Here is a 15,554-nt window from a genome sequence, read left to right as displayed (position 1 = left end):
GCAGCTCCCAAAGGTAATTCCAGGTGGGATCTGAGGTCTACTAACCTCTACAGTCTTTAGGGTCACCCAGGTTTGGGTAAGGTTGGTTCAAGGTCATTCACAAGATAAGTTAGGTGATACATGGTCAAACATTTCTAAAAAAAAAAATCATAGAGGCTGGGGCATAGCTCCGTTGGTAAAGCGCTTGTCTAGCATGCCCAAAGCCCCGGGTTGGCTCTGCTTGTCTAGCATGCCCAAAGCCCCGGGTTGGCTCTGCTTGTCTAGCATGCCCAAAGCCCCGGGTTGGCTCTCTAGCACCATATAGAGTCCAGTATTGTAGACATCCCTATAGTCTCAGCACTCCAAGGTGGAGGCCGGAGGATCAGAAGTTGCAGTCATCCTCAGCTCCAAAGCCAGCAGCTGGTCTCTACCAACTGCTGTTGTTGGTTTGCTTGCTTTCATTATTTTTGAGACAGGGTCTCAGCCCAGGCTAATCTTGAACTTCCTGTGTCTGTAGCTGGTCTTGAACTCCTGCTTCCATCGTCCACGTGCTGAGATTACAAGCGTGTGCCCTGACACTCGGCTGCAAGCGTTTAATATGAGTAGGAAACCAAAAGGCAGATGTGGTAGTATCACCTGTGACACCAGGACTCAGAAAGCAACAGCAAGATGACCGTGGACTGGAGGCCAGCCTGGACTACATAGTGGAATCCTGTTTAAGAAAATAAATACACACGAAAAAAAATTTCAAAAGAAAATTTTAAGTAGCCTACCAAATTCTTGATGGGACATAGAAATAGGGATTTATTTTTAATTATATTCAGAGAATAGCTTATTTATTTATTTATTCATTCATTCATTCATTCATTTATTTATTTATTTAGAGACAGGGTATTACTATACAGCCCTGACTGTTCTAGAACTCCCTAGGTAAACCAGGCTGGCCTCGAACTCACAGAGATCTGCCTGACCCTGCCTCTTGAGTGCTGGGATCAAAAACACAAGCCATGGGCTGGAGAGATGGCTCAGAGCTTAAGAGCACTGGCTGCTCTTCCAAAGGACCCGGGTTTAATTCCCAGCACCCACATGGCAGCTCACAATTGTCTGTAACTCCAGTTCCAGGGGATCCAGCATCCTCACACAGACATACATGCAGGCAAAACTCCAATGTACATAATAAATAAATAAAAATCTTGAAAAAAAAAGCCACAATGACTGGCAAGGTTGTCTTTTAAATTAAACAATTTTTGGCCGGGCAGTGGTGGCGCACGCCTTTAATCCCAGCACTCGGGAGGCAGAGCCAGGTGGATCTCTGTGAGTTCGAGGCCATCCTGGGCTACCAAGTGAGCTCCAGGAAAGGCGCAAAGCTACACAGAGAAACCCTGTCTCGAAAAACCAAAAAAAAAAAAAAAAAAAAAAAAAAAATTAAACAATTTTTGTTGTTGTTGTTTTGATTTTTGAGACAGGATTTCTCTACATAGCCCTGGCTGTCCTGGAACTCAGAGATCTGCCTCTGCCTCCTGAGTGCTGGGATTAAAGGCGTGTGCCACCACCGCCCAGCAAATTAAATAATTAAAAAAAAAAAAAAAAAACTATTGAGACGGCCTCTTGCTGTGCTGTGCAGGCTAACCCTCAAATGGGTTAGCTCAGACTTGTCCTGCTCTGTCTTTTTAAGACCTGGGACTACCACACCCAGCGGAGAATCTCAAACTGCTTCTAATTGACTTTTCAAGGTATCACAACAAAATGATTTCTTTTGTTTTTGCGATATGAGGGTTTATTACGTAGCCCTGGCTGACTATGGGACCTGCTATGCAGACTCGCTACATAGCCTCAGACTCACAAAGATCTGCCTGCCTACAGAGTGCTGGGTTTAAAAATGTTATTTTTATTACCTAGGTTTTCGTTCGTTTGAGGTAAAGTCGTCTATGCAGACACAAACTGGCCCGAACTCAAAATCTTCCTGCCTTGGCCTCTTCCTGTTTCTTTCTCTGCCGGAATTCAAGGCCTGTACCCACAATGCTCAGCTTTCGCCTGTGTGCGTGCGTGCGTGCGTGCATGCATGCATGTGTCTGTGATGCATATCTATGTGTGCAAGCACACGCACTGAGGCCAGAGGCGAGATGTTCAGATCTAGCCTCCTCTATCTGCTTCCTTTGAGACAGCATCTCTTGCTGAGCCTGGAGCTAGGCTGGTGGCCAGCAAGCCCCAGCCGTCAGCCGAGATCTCTCTGCTCCCCACAGTACTGGGGTTCCAGGTTCCCGTGTAGCCACGCCCAGCTTTTCACATGGGTGCTGAGGATTCCAACTCAGGCCCTCAGGCTTGCCCAGCATTAAACCATTTCTTCCCAACCCCTAACTTTTAAAATCGTGGTAAGGTTGATGCAAACATTGACATTTTAGCTGGGGGAGGGGGCACAGTTCTGTGCTATCATCTACAGTCAGACTCTTGCACCATCTCCACACCCCACCGCCAGAGCTTCCCATGATCCTGTCCTGAAACATCTGGGAGGCAGTAATGCTATACCCCACTGCCCAGCCCTGAGCAACTACCGTCCCTAGGGTCTGTTTCTACGCGTTTTCCTCTCTAGGGGATTCATATCCTGCTTATCCTTTTGAGTCACTTACAGTGTGAAAGGGAGCCTCTTTAAAGAGAAAACACCGCAACAACAGTCTAAGAGGTTGCAATGGTCTGGGGTGACCGGTGGTGGAAAATTCCACAGCTGTGGCCTGACCTGGAGATGCACACCTCTAACCCCAACAGTCAGGAGGCAGATCTCTGAGAGCCCGAGGCCTCCTGGATGACAGAGTGAGTTGCAGGCCAGTCAGAGCTACAGAGTAAGACTGGGTGTTTTTTTTTTTCTAAATAATGTAATTAATAATTAATTTAAAAATGCACAGCTGTAAGAGCAGAGCCTTCCTCCTTCCTCTGGTGTCCAAGGACAACCCCAGCACCAGATCTTCCTAAATGCAGGACACGGGTTGGGAGCCGCGGAGAGGAAGGCAGGGAAGGAGGGGAAGGGGCCAGGGTGAAAGCTTCCCGTCTGAGGAGTGAGCCAGGTGTCACTGAGCTATTTCAGAGTCTGTATTCCTGCGCCCTGGGTGCTCTCTCGCCTGCTGTCCACACAGCAAATGCCCTCTGGGCTGCTGCGGGCTGCCGCCGCCTGTGGGCTATGGCTGCAGAAAGGGGGCTGGCTCCACGGCAAGCCTTCTGGTGCCATTTTCTCCTAGCTGTTTGGGCAATACCCGGGAAAAGAGTCCAGGGGACTTCGTACTGCTACCGGCAGAGATCTGTCTCTGAGACCCAGTGGCGACCAATGACTACATGGCCCATATCTCAAGGCTCTGAGTCAACAGGTGAGATAATACACAGGGCAGGATCCGAGCAGATAGAAGACGTATTGGGAAATCTCCAGAGACCAGGGCTTCTGGGGCTAAAATAAAGGTGTTTGCAGAGTGGGAGGCCAGTACTTCCCTGGGGCCTGGGGTCTGGGAAAGAACCTGGACTCTGAACTGAAGGTCGAGCTGATTGGCTACAGCACAGTGGTCTCTTATCCCAAGATCCTGAAATGTCAGGAGGGGCAATCACTTTCCCAGGAGCATATGCATCTCTTTCTTTGCTTTGGTTTGGGTTTTTATAGGGGGTGGATGGTATTTGTTTTGAGACAGAGTGGCCTCAAACTGTCAATAGCCAAGGATGATAACTTTGGACTTTTGACCCTCTTGCCTCTGCCTCCTTAAGTCCTGAAATTACAGCCTTGCACTGCTGAACCCAGTTTTGTGCCATGCTGGGGTTCAAATCCAGGGCTTCTTGCAGAATAGGAAAGCACTCTACAAACAAAGCTATCTCCCTACCCCCTCTTATTTATTCAATTTTAATAAAAAATAGAGGCACCTCATTAAGAAAGAAGAGCAGTCAGGCATGATAGCACACACCTTTAGTTCCAGCACCCAGGAGGGAGAGGCAGGCAGATCTCTGAGTTCCAGGTCAGCCTGGTCTACAGAGTGAGTTCCAGGACATTCAGAGCTACAAAGTGAGACTCTGTCTCAAAAGAAAAAGAAGGGCAGTCCTGAGATGGGGGAGTGGGCTAGTGAGCCTGGGAAAAACAAATCAGAAAAACCATGGTTTTCTGATTTGTTTTTATTTTCTCTGCGTAGCCCTGGCTGCCCTGAGACGCACTCTGTAGCCCAGGCTGGGCTCGAACTCACAGAGATCTACCTGCCTCTGCCTTCCGAGTGCTGGGATTAAAGGCGTGCACTGCCACAGCCAGGCAAAACCAATGTTTTTCTTTTTTGGCTGGGTCTCACTCCTCAACCCTCCAACTCTCTAGTCAGGCCTCCAGAATGCTGGGGTTACAGGCATGGGGCACGACTTCCAACCCTGCTGGCTTGTTGGTTAGTTCTATTTTTTAAACAGATTTATTTATTTATGTGCATGCACATGAATGGGTGCCCTCAGAGGCCAGAAGAGGAGTACTGGGTCTCCGGGCGCTGCAGTTTTCAGGCAGTTAGTTGTGAGCCATTTGATGTGGGTGCTAGAAACCAAACTCTGGTCCTCTAGAAAAACAGCCATGTGGGGCTGGAGAGATGGCTCAGAGGTTAAGAGCACCGACTGCTCTTCCAGAGGTCCTGAGTTCAATTCCCAGCAACCATGTGGTGGCTCACAACCATCTGTAATGAGATCTGGCACCCTCTTCTGTGTACGTAATAAATAAATCTTTTTTTTAAAAAAAAAAAAGAAAGAAAGAAAGAAAAAAGAAAAACAGCCATGCTCTTAGCCACTGAGCCATCTCTCCAGCCCAGGTTTTTGTTTTCAATATTTTATTTTTGTATGTATCTGTGTGTGATTATATGCCACCTATGTGCAGGTGCCCTTAGAGACCGAAAGAGGACATCAAATGTCCTGGAGCCACTGGAGCTGGAGGTTACGCACGGTTGGGAGCCATGGGCATGGAAGCAGGAACCAAACTCGGATCCTCTGCAACAGCAAATACTCTTAACTGCTGAGCCATCTTTCTGCTTCTTGGTTGCTTGTTTCTGTGTTTTGTTTTGGGGGGTGGTGTAGGGGAGGAGTGTGGAGTGGTTTTTGCTATATAGCTCTAGCTGGGCTAGAACTCACTGTGTAGGCTAAGATGACCTCAAACTCATGGTAACCCTTCTCCCCCAGGCTCCTTCCTGAGCACTAGAATTATAAGCATTAGCCACCTTCATGAGCCTTAAGTGGCATAAAATGATTTTAAATATACATCTTCCTGGAGATGAAAATACCTACTCTTGTGTAGCATAAATCGTTAGAAGGTCTTATCAATAAAAACAAACCCAGGGCCAGGTATTAGGGTGAACACTGAAAGATCAGAGAGACAGAACAGGCTACAGCTACCTCACCTCACCAGTTCCTCAGCTGATCTCGTTTCCTCAGACTGGAAGCCTCTGAGTTCTTATCCAAATGGATCTCAGCTGAACTGTGCTGCTCAAAAGCCTAAAAGCTTAACCAGGCTCTAGTTCCTGGTCCTCACCCCTTATATACCTTTCTGCTTTCTGCCATCACTTCCTGGGATTAAAGGCTCTTGTTACCACGCCTGGCTGTTTCCAGTGTGGCCTTGAACTCACAGAGATCAGCCTGCTTCTGCCTCCCAAGTACTGGGATGAAAGGCGTGCACCGCACCATCAATGCCTGGCTTCTATATCTAGGGGCTGTTCTGTTCTCTGACCCCAGATAAGTTAATTGGGATGCACAATGTTTTGGGAATACAATATCACCACACTCTTGCTAGGTGGAGTAGCACTTGGGAGGTAGAGGCAGGCCATCTGTGTGAGTTTGAGGCCAGCCTGACCTACATGTGGAGTTCCAGGCCAGCTGGGGTTACACAGTAAGACCCTGCCTCAAACAACAATAAAGAGATATTTTGTGTTTATTTCAGTTTTTTTAAGTTTATTTTTTTGTTTTTGTGTATGTGTGTTCCTTATATTTAGATACAAATACAAATACCCTAATACATTGTTCAAATACAAATATTTGAAGGATGTATTAGGGGCTGTCTTTGTTTTTGTTTGACAGGAGTCTCTTAGCCAACTGGGCTTCAAACTCACAGAAATCCACCTGCCTCTGACTCCCGAACTCTGAGATTAAGGGGTGCACCGCCACAGTTGACTGCTTCCTGTTTTGTTGTTAGTAGTGGATTTTCTGTGGGGTTTTTGTTTTGTTTTTTGGTTTTTATTTTTTTATTTTTTTTTGAGACAAGGGTTCATGTAGCTCAGGCTAGCCTTAAATTCGGTATGTAGCCAAGACTTTTGATCCTTCTGATTGCCCCTGTGGTATACTAGACATGTACTACAGTATCTGGCAGTGGTAGAAGTATATACTTTAGACAGTACTAGCAGCCACCCAAACTTGCATTCAAAAACAAATAAACCACGAAGACTCCACTGCCTACCACCAGGGAGCCGGCACGGCACATGTGTATTTGTTCATACTACATTTTTTGTTGTCTGGTTTGCTTTCTTTGTTTCTGAGATAGTCTCATGTAGCCCAGGCTGGCCTCAAATTTGCTATGTAGCCAAGGATGACCTTAATCTCTGATCCTTCTTCCTTCACCTCTCAAATTTGGGGGTTCTAGGCATGATTCATACCATGGACAAATGTTTTTTGTTTGTTTCCATATTTGTGAGTGATAATGGAGGTAAGGAGGTGGGAGCCAAGAGTGGGCTGCCACCCATTCTAGCCTAGCCAACATCTGCTCCATTCCCTGCCTTGTGGTGTATACTCCAGGGCAGACCTCGGAGGCCCATTGCCAGGAGGCTGGTTAACCATTGGCTCTGCCCCCAGGGTGAGATAATTCAGGTCCCCAGGGAACCTGCACGGAAACCTGCCCGGCCTGCACTGTAGGGCTGAGGTCACTGACCCCAGTGGGAAGGGGTGAGGACCCTGGATCTGGGAGCTCTATCCAGTTAAAGTGTATTCCCTGGGTCAGCAGGCTGGAGGAGAGAGCCCAGGAGCCTGTGGACCTGGTTTGGATGTGTGATGGCAGGCGCAGGGGCGGAGAAGAAACTCTGCAGATGATGAGAATGCTGTGGAGAAGGGATGGACCAGGTTCCGAGTCTGCAGTACCGTAGTGCTGGCCCTGCTCTCCAGGCTGGTCAGTGTTCACACTGCTAAATAAGATACACATAAAATAAATTCCTTAGTCCCTCTCTGTTTTTGTTGTTTTGTTTGTTTGTTTTTGGTTTTTTGAGACAGGGTTTCTCTCTGTAGTTTTGGTGCTTGTCCTGGATCTCACTCTGTAGCCCAGGCTGGCCTCGAACTCACAGAGATCTGACTGCCTCTGTCTCCTGAGTGCTGGGATTAAAGGCGTGGGCCACCACCACCTGGCTGTTTGGTTTTGTTTTTTGTTTTTTTTTTCTCCTATATTAGTGGGATGAAGGCTGTTATACATGCTAGGAAACACACACACACACAGGACATCTCTCTGCCTTTAGGTGCTCACCACATACTAGCTAGGATTTTATATAATCTCTTTGTTGTTGTTTTGTTTTTGTTTTTTCGAGACAGGGTTTCTCTGTGTAGTTTTGGTGCCTGTCTTGGATCTTGCTCTGTAGACCAGGCTGGCCTCGAACTCACAGAGATCTGCCTGGCTCTGCCACCTGAGTGCTGGATTTAAAGGCGTGCACCACCACCACCACCACCCGGTGGATAATCTCTTTTTGTTTGTTTGTTTGTTTGTTTTTCAAGACAGGGTTTCTCTGTGTAGCCCTGACCATGCTGGAGCAGGCGATGTATTTGCCTCTGCCTCCTAAGTGCTGGGGTTAAAGTGTGCACTACCATGGAAAAATCTTCAGAGGCTGGTGCTCGGGCTGGAACCCAGGACCTTGGATGTGCTAGGCAAGTGCTCTACCACTAAGCTACATCCCCAGCCCTTCACTGGCTACATTTAGAGATGGGAACCCTGAAGCGGAGAAAGGTAGCTCTTCCTGGGGGTGATCTCTGTGGTCACTGTGGGTGTCAGCACAGTCAGCTGCCCGGTACTTTGAACCACAGAGTCATATTGCCTAAGGTCCCCGACTACCCACGTCCTTCACCTTCCTCTGCTCTACCCCCCCCATACTCTCTTTCTCCCTCTATTTTTTGACACCGAGTTCCAAACAAAACCAAGGCCCGGGCAAGTCTCAGAGAGCCAATTCACAATGTACCTATACACTCTTGTCAGCCATCAAAGAAGTCAAGTCTATCCCAGCAAAGATGACCCTTCACCCACTGGTTAGAATTTAAGGTCCCCAGCTTTGCTGAGGGTCACCACTTAAGGATTCAAGGTGGTTATTAATGGCTACTGTGTTCTTTATGAAGCATGAAGTGGGCACATTTATTAATTTAACCATTTTTTTTTAAAGCTAGGCATAGTTGTGAAAGTTTGTGATCCCAGCACTTTGGAGACAGAGGTGGGAAGATGAGGAATTCAAGGCCATCTTCAACTATATAGCAAGTTCAAAGCCAGCCTGGACTTCACGAGAATCAAGAACCTAAAACAAATAAAAAATGTAAATGTTCTTCTCATGTGCAGGTCCTAGCCTGTACGTATGCATGTGTGTTTGTAAACCGGTGTGGCAAAGTGTGGGCAAAGACTAAAAACCTGGAAGGGAGACCAAAAGAAGGTTTATTAGATGATAAGAAAGGATAAAAAGTGGGGAGGGAAAAAAAGGACACATAGAATATGAAAGAAGAGCCGGGAGGTGGTGGACACGCCTTGACCCCAGAAGGCAGAGGCAGGTGGATCTCTGAGGCCAGCCTGGTCTATGAAGTGAGTAGTACCAGGACAGCCAGGATGACACAGAGAAACTCTGTCTTGAGAAGAACATAGCAGACAAAAAGAACAGGACAGAGCAAAGGCGTGGGAGGAGACACAAGAGAGGACGGGGTGATGGGAGTTGGAGTGGAGATGGGGGGAAGGAGAACCAGGAAACAAACTTCATGCCTGTGGTGCAGTCTTTTAATCCCAGTACCAGAGAGGCAGAGGCAGGGGGATTTCTGAGTTTGAGGTGAGCTTACTCTACATAGAGAGACTCTATGTCAAAAAAAAAAAAAAAAAAAAAAAAAAAATCACACACACACACACTCTCTCTCTCTTCAAATATTTCATAATGGCATCTAATTAACACATTATATGCTCATTTTTAAAACCAAAAATATATTTTTAAAAATTGAAAAATTAGCCAGGCATGTTAGTATAAGCCCTTAACCTAGACACTCAAGAGGCAGAATCAGGTATTTATCTGTTGAGTTCGATGTCTAGTACACAGAGAGTTCCTAGACATCCAGGGCTCGCTACATAGTGAGATCCTATCTCAACAACAACTATAACATAAAGTGAAAAATCAATAAGCAATTGAAAAATTTGTCCTTTTTCAAAATGAATGTAGACTTTAAGACAAGTATGAACAAGAGCGTTTACGAATAATCCTGCTTTGTCATCAGTCCCTAAGTTGTTCTGGTAGGCCTAAACTTGTGATCCTAAACTTGTGATCCTCCTGCCTCAGCCTCTGAGTAACTAGGACAATAGGCCTGGACCACCACGCCCGGCTTCCAATTTTAGTCAAGTAGATGAGAAGATTTCAAGGAGAAAAACGATGCTTAGCAACGGTTCAGAGGAAAGTACCGGGGTCTGGGGAGGACTTTTCACACCAAAGTTGAAAGTCATGGAGACCCCCGAAGACTACCATGCTACTTAATGCCACCGGGCTAAGGCAGGCCTTGGTAAGGACAGCCGTCAGACAGGCAGCCAAGGACTGAGTTCTGCTGACTTTTAGTGATGGGGGTCTTGGATACACTGAACAAGAAGTCTAAGGAACAGTGGTCCCTGAAAGCAAGCCAGGGAGAAGTGAGCACGGTGCGTATCTGCTGCTGGCTTGAACACTGTTGGACTGAACAGTGCAAAGGTCATTACTACCACGACAAGGACACTTTCCATAGAGCGCTGCTTGCACAGATTGGTTGTGTGCGCTGAAACCATAAACACAGCAAGACTGACGTAAAGGGAAGAGGGTGGGGGTGGTGTGGAGGGGATGGGCAGCAGGTGAGCAAGAAAGGGGGCCAAGGGAACGTTGTAGCCTGATGCAGTACCATGTACCTGTCACCGAGCCCTGAAGAAGATGGGGAGTTCCAGGCCAGTCTGGTCTACCTAGTGAGTCTGTCACTGTCCATGACGATTGGAAACAGTCCGCCACAGTGGCATGCCTACTTGTAATCCCAGCTGTAGGAAGGAAGCAAGAAGACAGTTCAAGGTCACCTTGGGCTACATAAAGCTTTGGAGGCCAGCCTAGGCTATATGATACCTTGTCCCAAAACAAAAACCAAACATGGTGGGTATGATGACTCACGCTTTTGATCCCAGCAGAAGCCGGGGAATCTCTGGGAATTTAAGGCCAGCCAGGTCTACACAGTGAGTTACAGACCAGCCAGAAATTCACTGTGGGACCTTGTCTCAGAACAAAATAAATGACATCCATCAAGGAAGGGAGAGGAAGAGGAGGGAGAGAAGGGGGAGCCGGGAGGCTGGCTCCGGCTTTAGCTCGGTCGGTACAGTGCTGGGATTAAAGGTTTTTGACACCACACCCAACTTAAAAACAAACAAACAAAAAAAAAAAAAAAAAAAAAAAAAAACCAGAATCGCCCTAAATTATCTAGACGAGCCTTAATTCCTACTCTTCCCAGCTCTGCCGCCCAGCGCCGGGATGACGAGCGTGAGCCCGCACAGCCAAAGACCCAGTCTGTGTTGTTAGCAAGTGGATGGAACGAGGCAGGATAAGGTGAGAGAATCTGAACGGGAGAGAAGGCGAGTATGGCTCAGTGACCCAGAGGGGAGAGAGAACCTTCCATCTCTCCTCTGATCCACAGACCCCTTAGGACCCGAGGAAACATCTCCTGATCTGCGGACCATTCATGCATCTCCCTCTTGGTATCTGCCGTTCTTTCTGCCTGGGCGCCCTGCACCTCTGTGCCCTGGCAAGCGTCTGCCTGTTTTCCCAGCACCTGCCCACACGTGGCTCCAGAATCTGGCCCTCTTCTGTAGTATCAATATCACTTCTTAGGGTTTCTGTTGCTTGTTACAACAACTGGGTTTTGGTTTTATTTATTATTTATTTATTTATTTTTAAGACTTTCTGAGACACGAATTTGGTATACAGCCCAGGCTGGATTCAAACTTTCAGTCCTCCTGAGTAGCTGGGATCATGGGCAGGTATCAATATACCCAAGTAGACACTTACAGCATACTAGCAACCCCAGGATCTGTTTACTAGTGTGGCTTTGTGAGGGGAGAGATCTTGGCTTCCTTTGTATTATCAATTCCTGGTACAAACAGATTTTTCAATGAATCAGTGTTTGAATTATTTTAGTTTTCAGGGTTTTTGTTTGTTTGGTCTTTTGAGACAGGGTTTCCCTGTGTAGTCCTGGCTGTCATGGAACTCACTCTGTAGACCACGCTGGCCTTGAACTCACAGAGATTGGTCTGCCTCTGCCTTCTGAGATCTGGGATTAAAGGCATGGGCCACCACTGCCCAGCAGTTTTCAGGTTTGGTTTTTTGTATGTTTTTTGGTGTTGCTGATGTTTTTGTTTTTGGCTTTTCGAGACAGGGTTTCCCTGTGTAACAACAGCTCTGGCTGTCCTGGAACTCACTCTGTAGAGCAGGCTAGCCTCAAAATCACACAGATCCACCTGTCTCTGCCTCCTGAGTGCTGGGATCAAAGACGTGCGCCACCACTGATGGGCTTTCTTTTTTTTTAATGATTTACTTACTTTAATTTTATGTGCACTAGTGCTGTATCTACACACATGTCTTTTCCAGGGCGTCAGATCCCCTGGAACTGTTAAAGACAGTTGTGAGCAGCCATGTGGGTGCTGGAAATTGAACCCAGGTCTTCTGGAAGGAGCAGCCGGTGCTCTTAACCACCGAGCCATCTCTCCAGCCCCTCATTCTCTCCTTTCACCATGTGGATCTCTGTGATCTCTGTGAGTTTAAGGTCAGCCTATAGACTGTGAGAGCAGTTACATCAGCTGGATTGGTCCATATCAGCTTTCAGCAAGTCCAGGGCTCACAGTCATTTGGAGCAGGTTGTAGTCAGCAGCTGATGCTTGGATGTGTGAATTTAAAGGAAAATATGTTATATTTGGAACTTTCAGGCCCATAGTCCTAGTAACTGGAAGGAGAGGGATTCCAAGACCAGGAGAGAGAGAAATATCACCCTCAGGAACAGACAGGTGGGGAAACTTAGGCTGTATTTATTTATCTGGAGTCCTTTTGACCTGTGAGAAGTGGATCTAAGTTTCATGACTCTCTCAATTTTCTGAAGCTTGTATGAATTTTTAGTTTATAAAAAGATATAAAAGTTTTGGATATATTGGCATTATCAATCTGTATTGAAATCCATATTGTAGAAAAAGCAGATAACAGGTGTCTATAGAACAGCTGGAGTAGACTCATCTCTATAGAAGTTAAAGAGTATGAACATGTCCAGAGATCTTTAAAACCTATAAATTTTCATATCCTTAGATCTTCATATATCTTTAAACATTCTTAGACCCTCAAAACTTAACTTTATCCCCTTTTCTTTTTTTCTAATCATTCACAGGAGACATAAGTAGTTATGAGAACAATCATTTCAAATCATGTTTCTTTAGTGGAAAGTTCCATCTGAAACCTGTCTATCTTTTAATATGAAGCCTGTTAGCAATGCAAACCTGTCTATCTTTTCTCTACAGGAGACCTAGTAGCTTTAGAAAAAAGCAAGGCTCGATTTTTACATATGAAATAAGCTAACAAGGTGGCTTATGATACTGAGCGACAAAGTGATACAGCTCTATTTCCAGGCTGGCTGAAAGTGGTATGCAACTTTGACTTTATTTTTTGTTTTTTTGTTTTGTTTTATATAAGGCCTTAGACAGGTCAGGCTGGCCTTGAACTCACTATGTAGTGAAGGGTGATCTTGGGCTCCTGATCTGCCCTCCTCTACCATGACCAGCTTGCTTTGTTTTTTGAATGGGGATTTTATTCACATAGTTCAGGCTAGCCTCAGACTTTAACTTGTGATATTCCTGCCTCTGCCTCTAGAGTTCTGGATAACAAGTATTCACTACCATATGGAGTTCAACTACTTTCATATTGAGACAGTCTCACTCTGTAGCCGAGGCTGGCCTGAAACTGTCTTACCCAGGGTGGCTATGAACTCCCAGCAATCCTTCTGCCTTTGCCACCGTGTGCTAGCATTACAAGGTTGTTTGGTTTTTTTGTTTTGTTTTTTGTCTTTATTTCTTTATTTATTTTTTGGTTTTTCGAGACAGGGTTTCTCTGTGTAATAGTCTTGGCTGTCCTAGAACTCACTTTGTAGACCAGGCTGGGCTCGAACTCACTGAGATCCACCAGCCTCTGCCTCCCAAGTGTTGGGATTAAAAGGCATGCGCCACCACTGCCCAGCTACAAAATTGGTTTTGTTTGTTTGTTTCAAGACAGGGTCTCACTATGTAACTGTGGCTGTCCTGGAATTCACTATATGGACCAGGCTGGTCTTGAACTCACAGAGATCTGTTGGAAATCTCCAGCTCAGGGCCTCATTCCAAACCCCGCCCAAAGAAAGCCCACCTCCCCTGGAGCTGCTCAAAGACCAAGTCTACAGGGTATTTAAGGCCCCCCCTCCTTGGGAGCAGCCTCGTGGACTCTCCTCTTCCCCATGAGATCACCTGGGGATGCTTTGCTCATTAAATCTGGACTTTTAATTTGATTTGTTTTCAAAATACTTATCAAGATCCACATGCCTTCGCCTCTGAGTGCTGGGATCAAAGGCGTGCACCACCACCCATGGTTCTACAAGACTGTAAACCATGATAATCCTGCTAATTTTTATTTCCTTACAATTTCATCAGAGCAGTGATAGGAAACACATCTCCTGGAGAAGTATGGAGAATTCTGAGGGTAGAGTGCTTGCTTCAGAGGCATAGGTGGGGAGCCCTGGAGTCAATGCCTGGCACCACAGAAAAAAACAGAACATGGTAGTGTACACCTATAGTCAAGACCACCCTTTGGGAGGCAGAGGCCGGAGGGCTGGTCTGAGTTCAAGGCCAGCTTGGGTTACCTTGTGAGTACTAGGCCAGTCAGGACAACCGTAGCAACCTTGTCTCAAAACAAGAGTGAACCCAGGCTGTGTTTCTCCTCAGAACGCAGAAAGCTGAAAAGAGCACTGCTCCTAACAAAGAAGATAGACTGTAAAATTACAGCTCTTCTTGAACCGGTCAGCGGGGTCGGAGCTGGGGTCAGAGTGCAGCAGGGTAACCTAGAACTTAAGGCGAGACAGGCGCCTGCAAGGAGAGACAGGCCGAACAGGCTCTCCAAGCCGAGCAAGGGGAGAACACAGCCTTGGGCAGGAGGAATTTTGCTAGTATCTTTGACAAAGCGCTAAAGGCTTGAGCCGGGGCTTTTGTGCTGGAAGACAGTCTCTGGAACTCCCAGCCTCTTCCCCACAGGCCTCTCTGGGGCTCAGGAGGAAGACAGGAGGCTGTAGGGAGCCTTCCTGGATGAGTCAGTCCTGAGGAGAAGTGGATGCTGAGGCAGGCTGGAAGCCCCACCTGGACCCTCTCCCTGGAGAAGAGGAAGAGAATGGGGGAGAAGAGGGAAGGGCGGGAAGGAGGAGTTGGGTGTCATAGGGAGAGGCAGTGACTGAGCTGCTGGGAGAAGGGCAGTTGTCTTTCCGTGAGACAATGAAAAACAGAATCTTCGGCCTCTGAGAGGGCCAGCAAGTCCCCGTATTCTTCGGGGATCCTGTTGAGACCAGTGGTTCTGGGAGCAGTCTCTTGCCCACAGGAAGCTATTTGACAATGGCTGGAGACATTCTGTTTGATGTATCTGGGCTGGGGGTTGCTACGTAGAGGACCTCTGACCGTAGAGGCCTGGGAGGTTGCTGTTCGTACTACATGCCCAGGACACCACACACCCCCTTCCTTTATAGACAGACTCTTCTAGTTAGGAATGTCAATAGCTCCCTGGTTGATCGAAAAGGCCTGCCTTCTAGGACTCCAGTGCTGGGGGAGAGGCAGAAAACTGAGCCCATGACATGAGAAATTGCCACTTTGCCTAGTCTAGGCAAATCACCAAGCTCCTACTTCAGTGAGAAACACTGTTTCAAAAGATGAGGTGGGTTGCACGGTGTGGTAGTGCCAGCTTCTAATCATATCACACCGGAAGCAGAGGCAAGAGGATCTCTATGAGTTTGAGGCCAGTCTGGTCTACGCAGTGAATTCTAAGACAGCCAATAGTAAATAAAGAGACTTTGTCTCAAAAAGCAAAAATAAATAAGTAAAGTGAAGCTCCATAGAGGAAGACATCCAAAGTCTGTATCTACATATAGACACAGACACGGGCATGCACCTGAACACACACACACACACACACACACACACACACACACACACACACCCCATAGGAACAAGTATACGTGCATATAACACATGTGCATAAAATAAAATACCAAATGTTACCGGGCGGCGGCGGCAGTGGCGGTGGCGGCGCCTTTAATGTCAGCACTTGAGAGGCAGAGGC

Source organism: Peromyscus leucopus, chromosome 15, assembly GCF_004664715.2.
Source record: "Peromyscus leucopus breed LL Stock chromosome 15, UCI_PerLeu_2.1, whole genome shotgun sequence".
Taxonomy (NCBI): Eukaryota; Metazoa; Chordata; class Mammalia; order Rodentia; family Cricetidae; genus Peromyscus; species Peromyscus leucopus.
Note: the sequence above shows the minus strand (reverse complement) of the source record.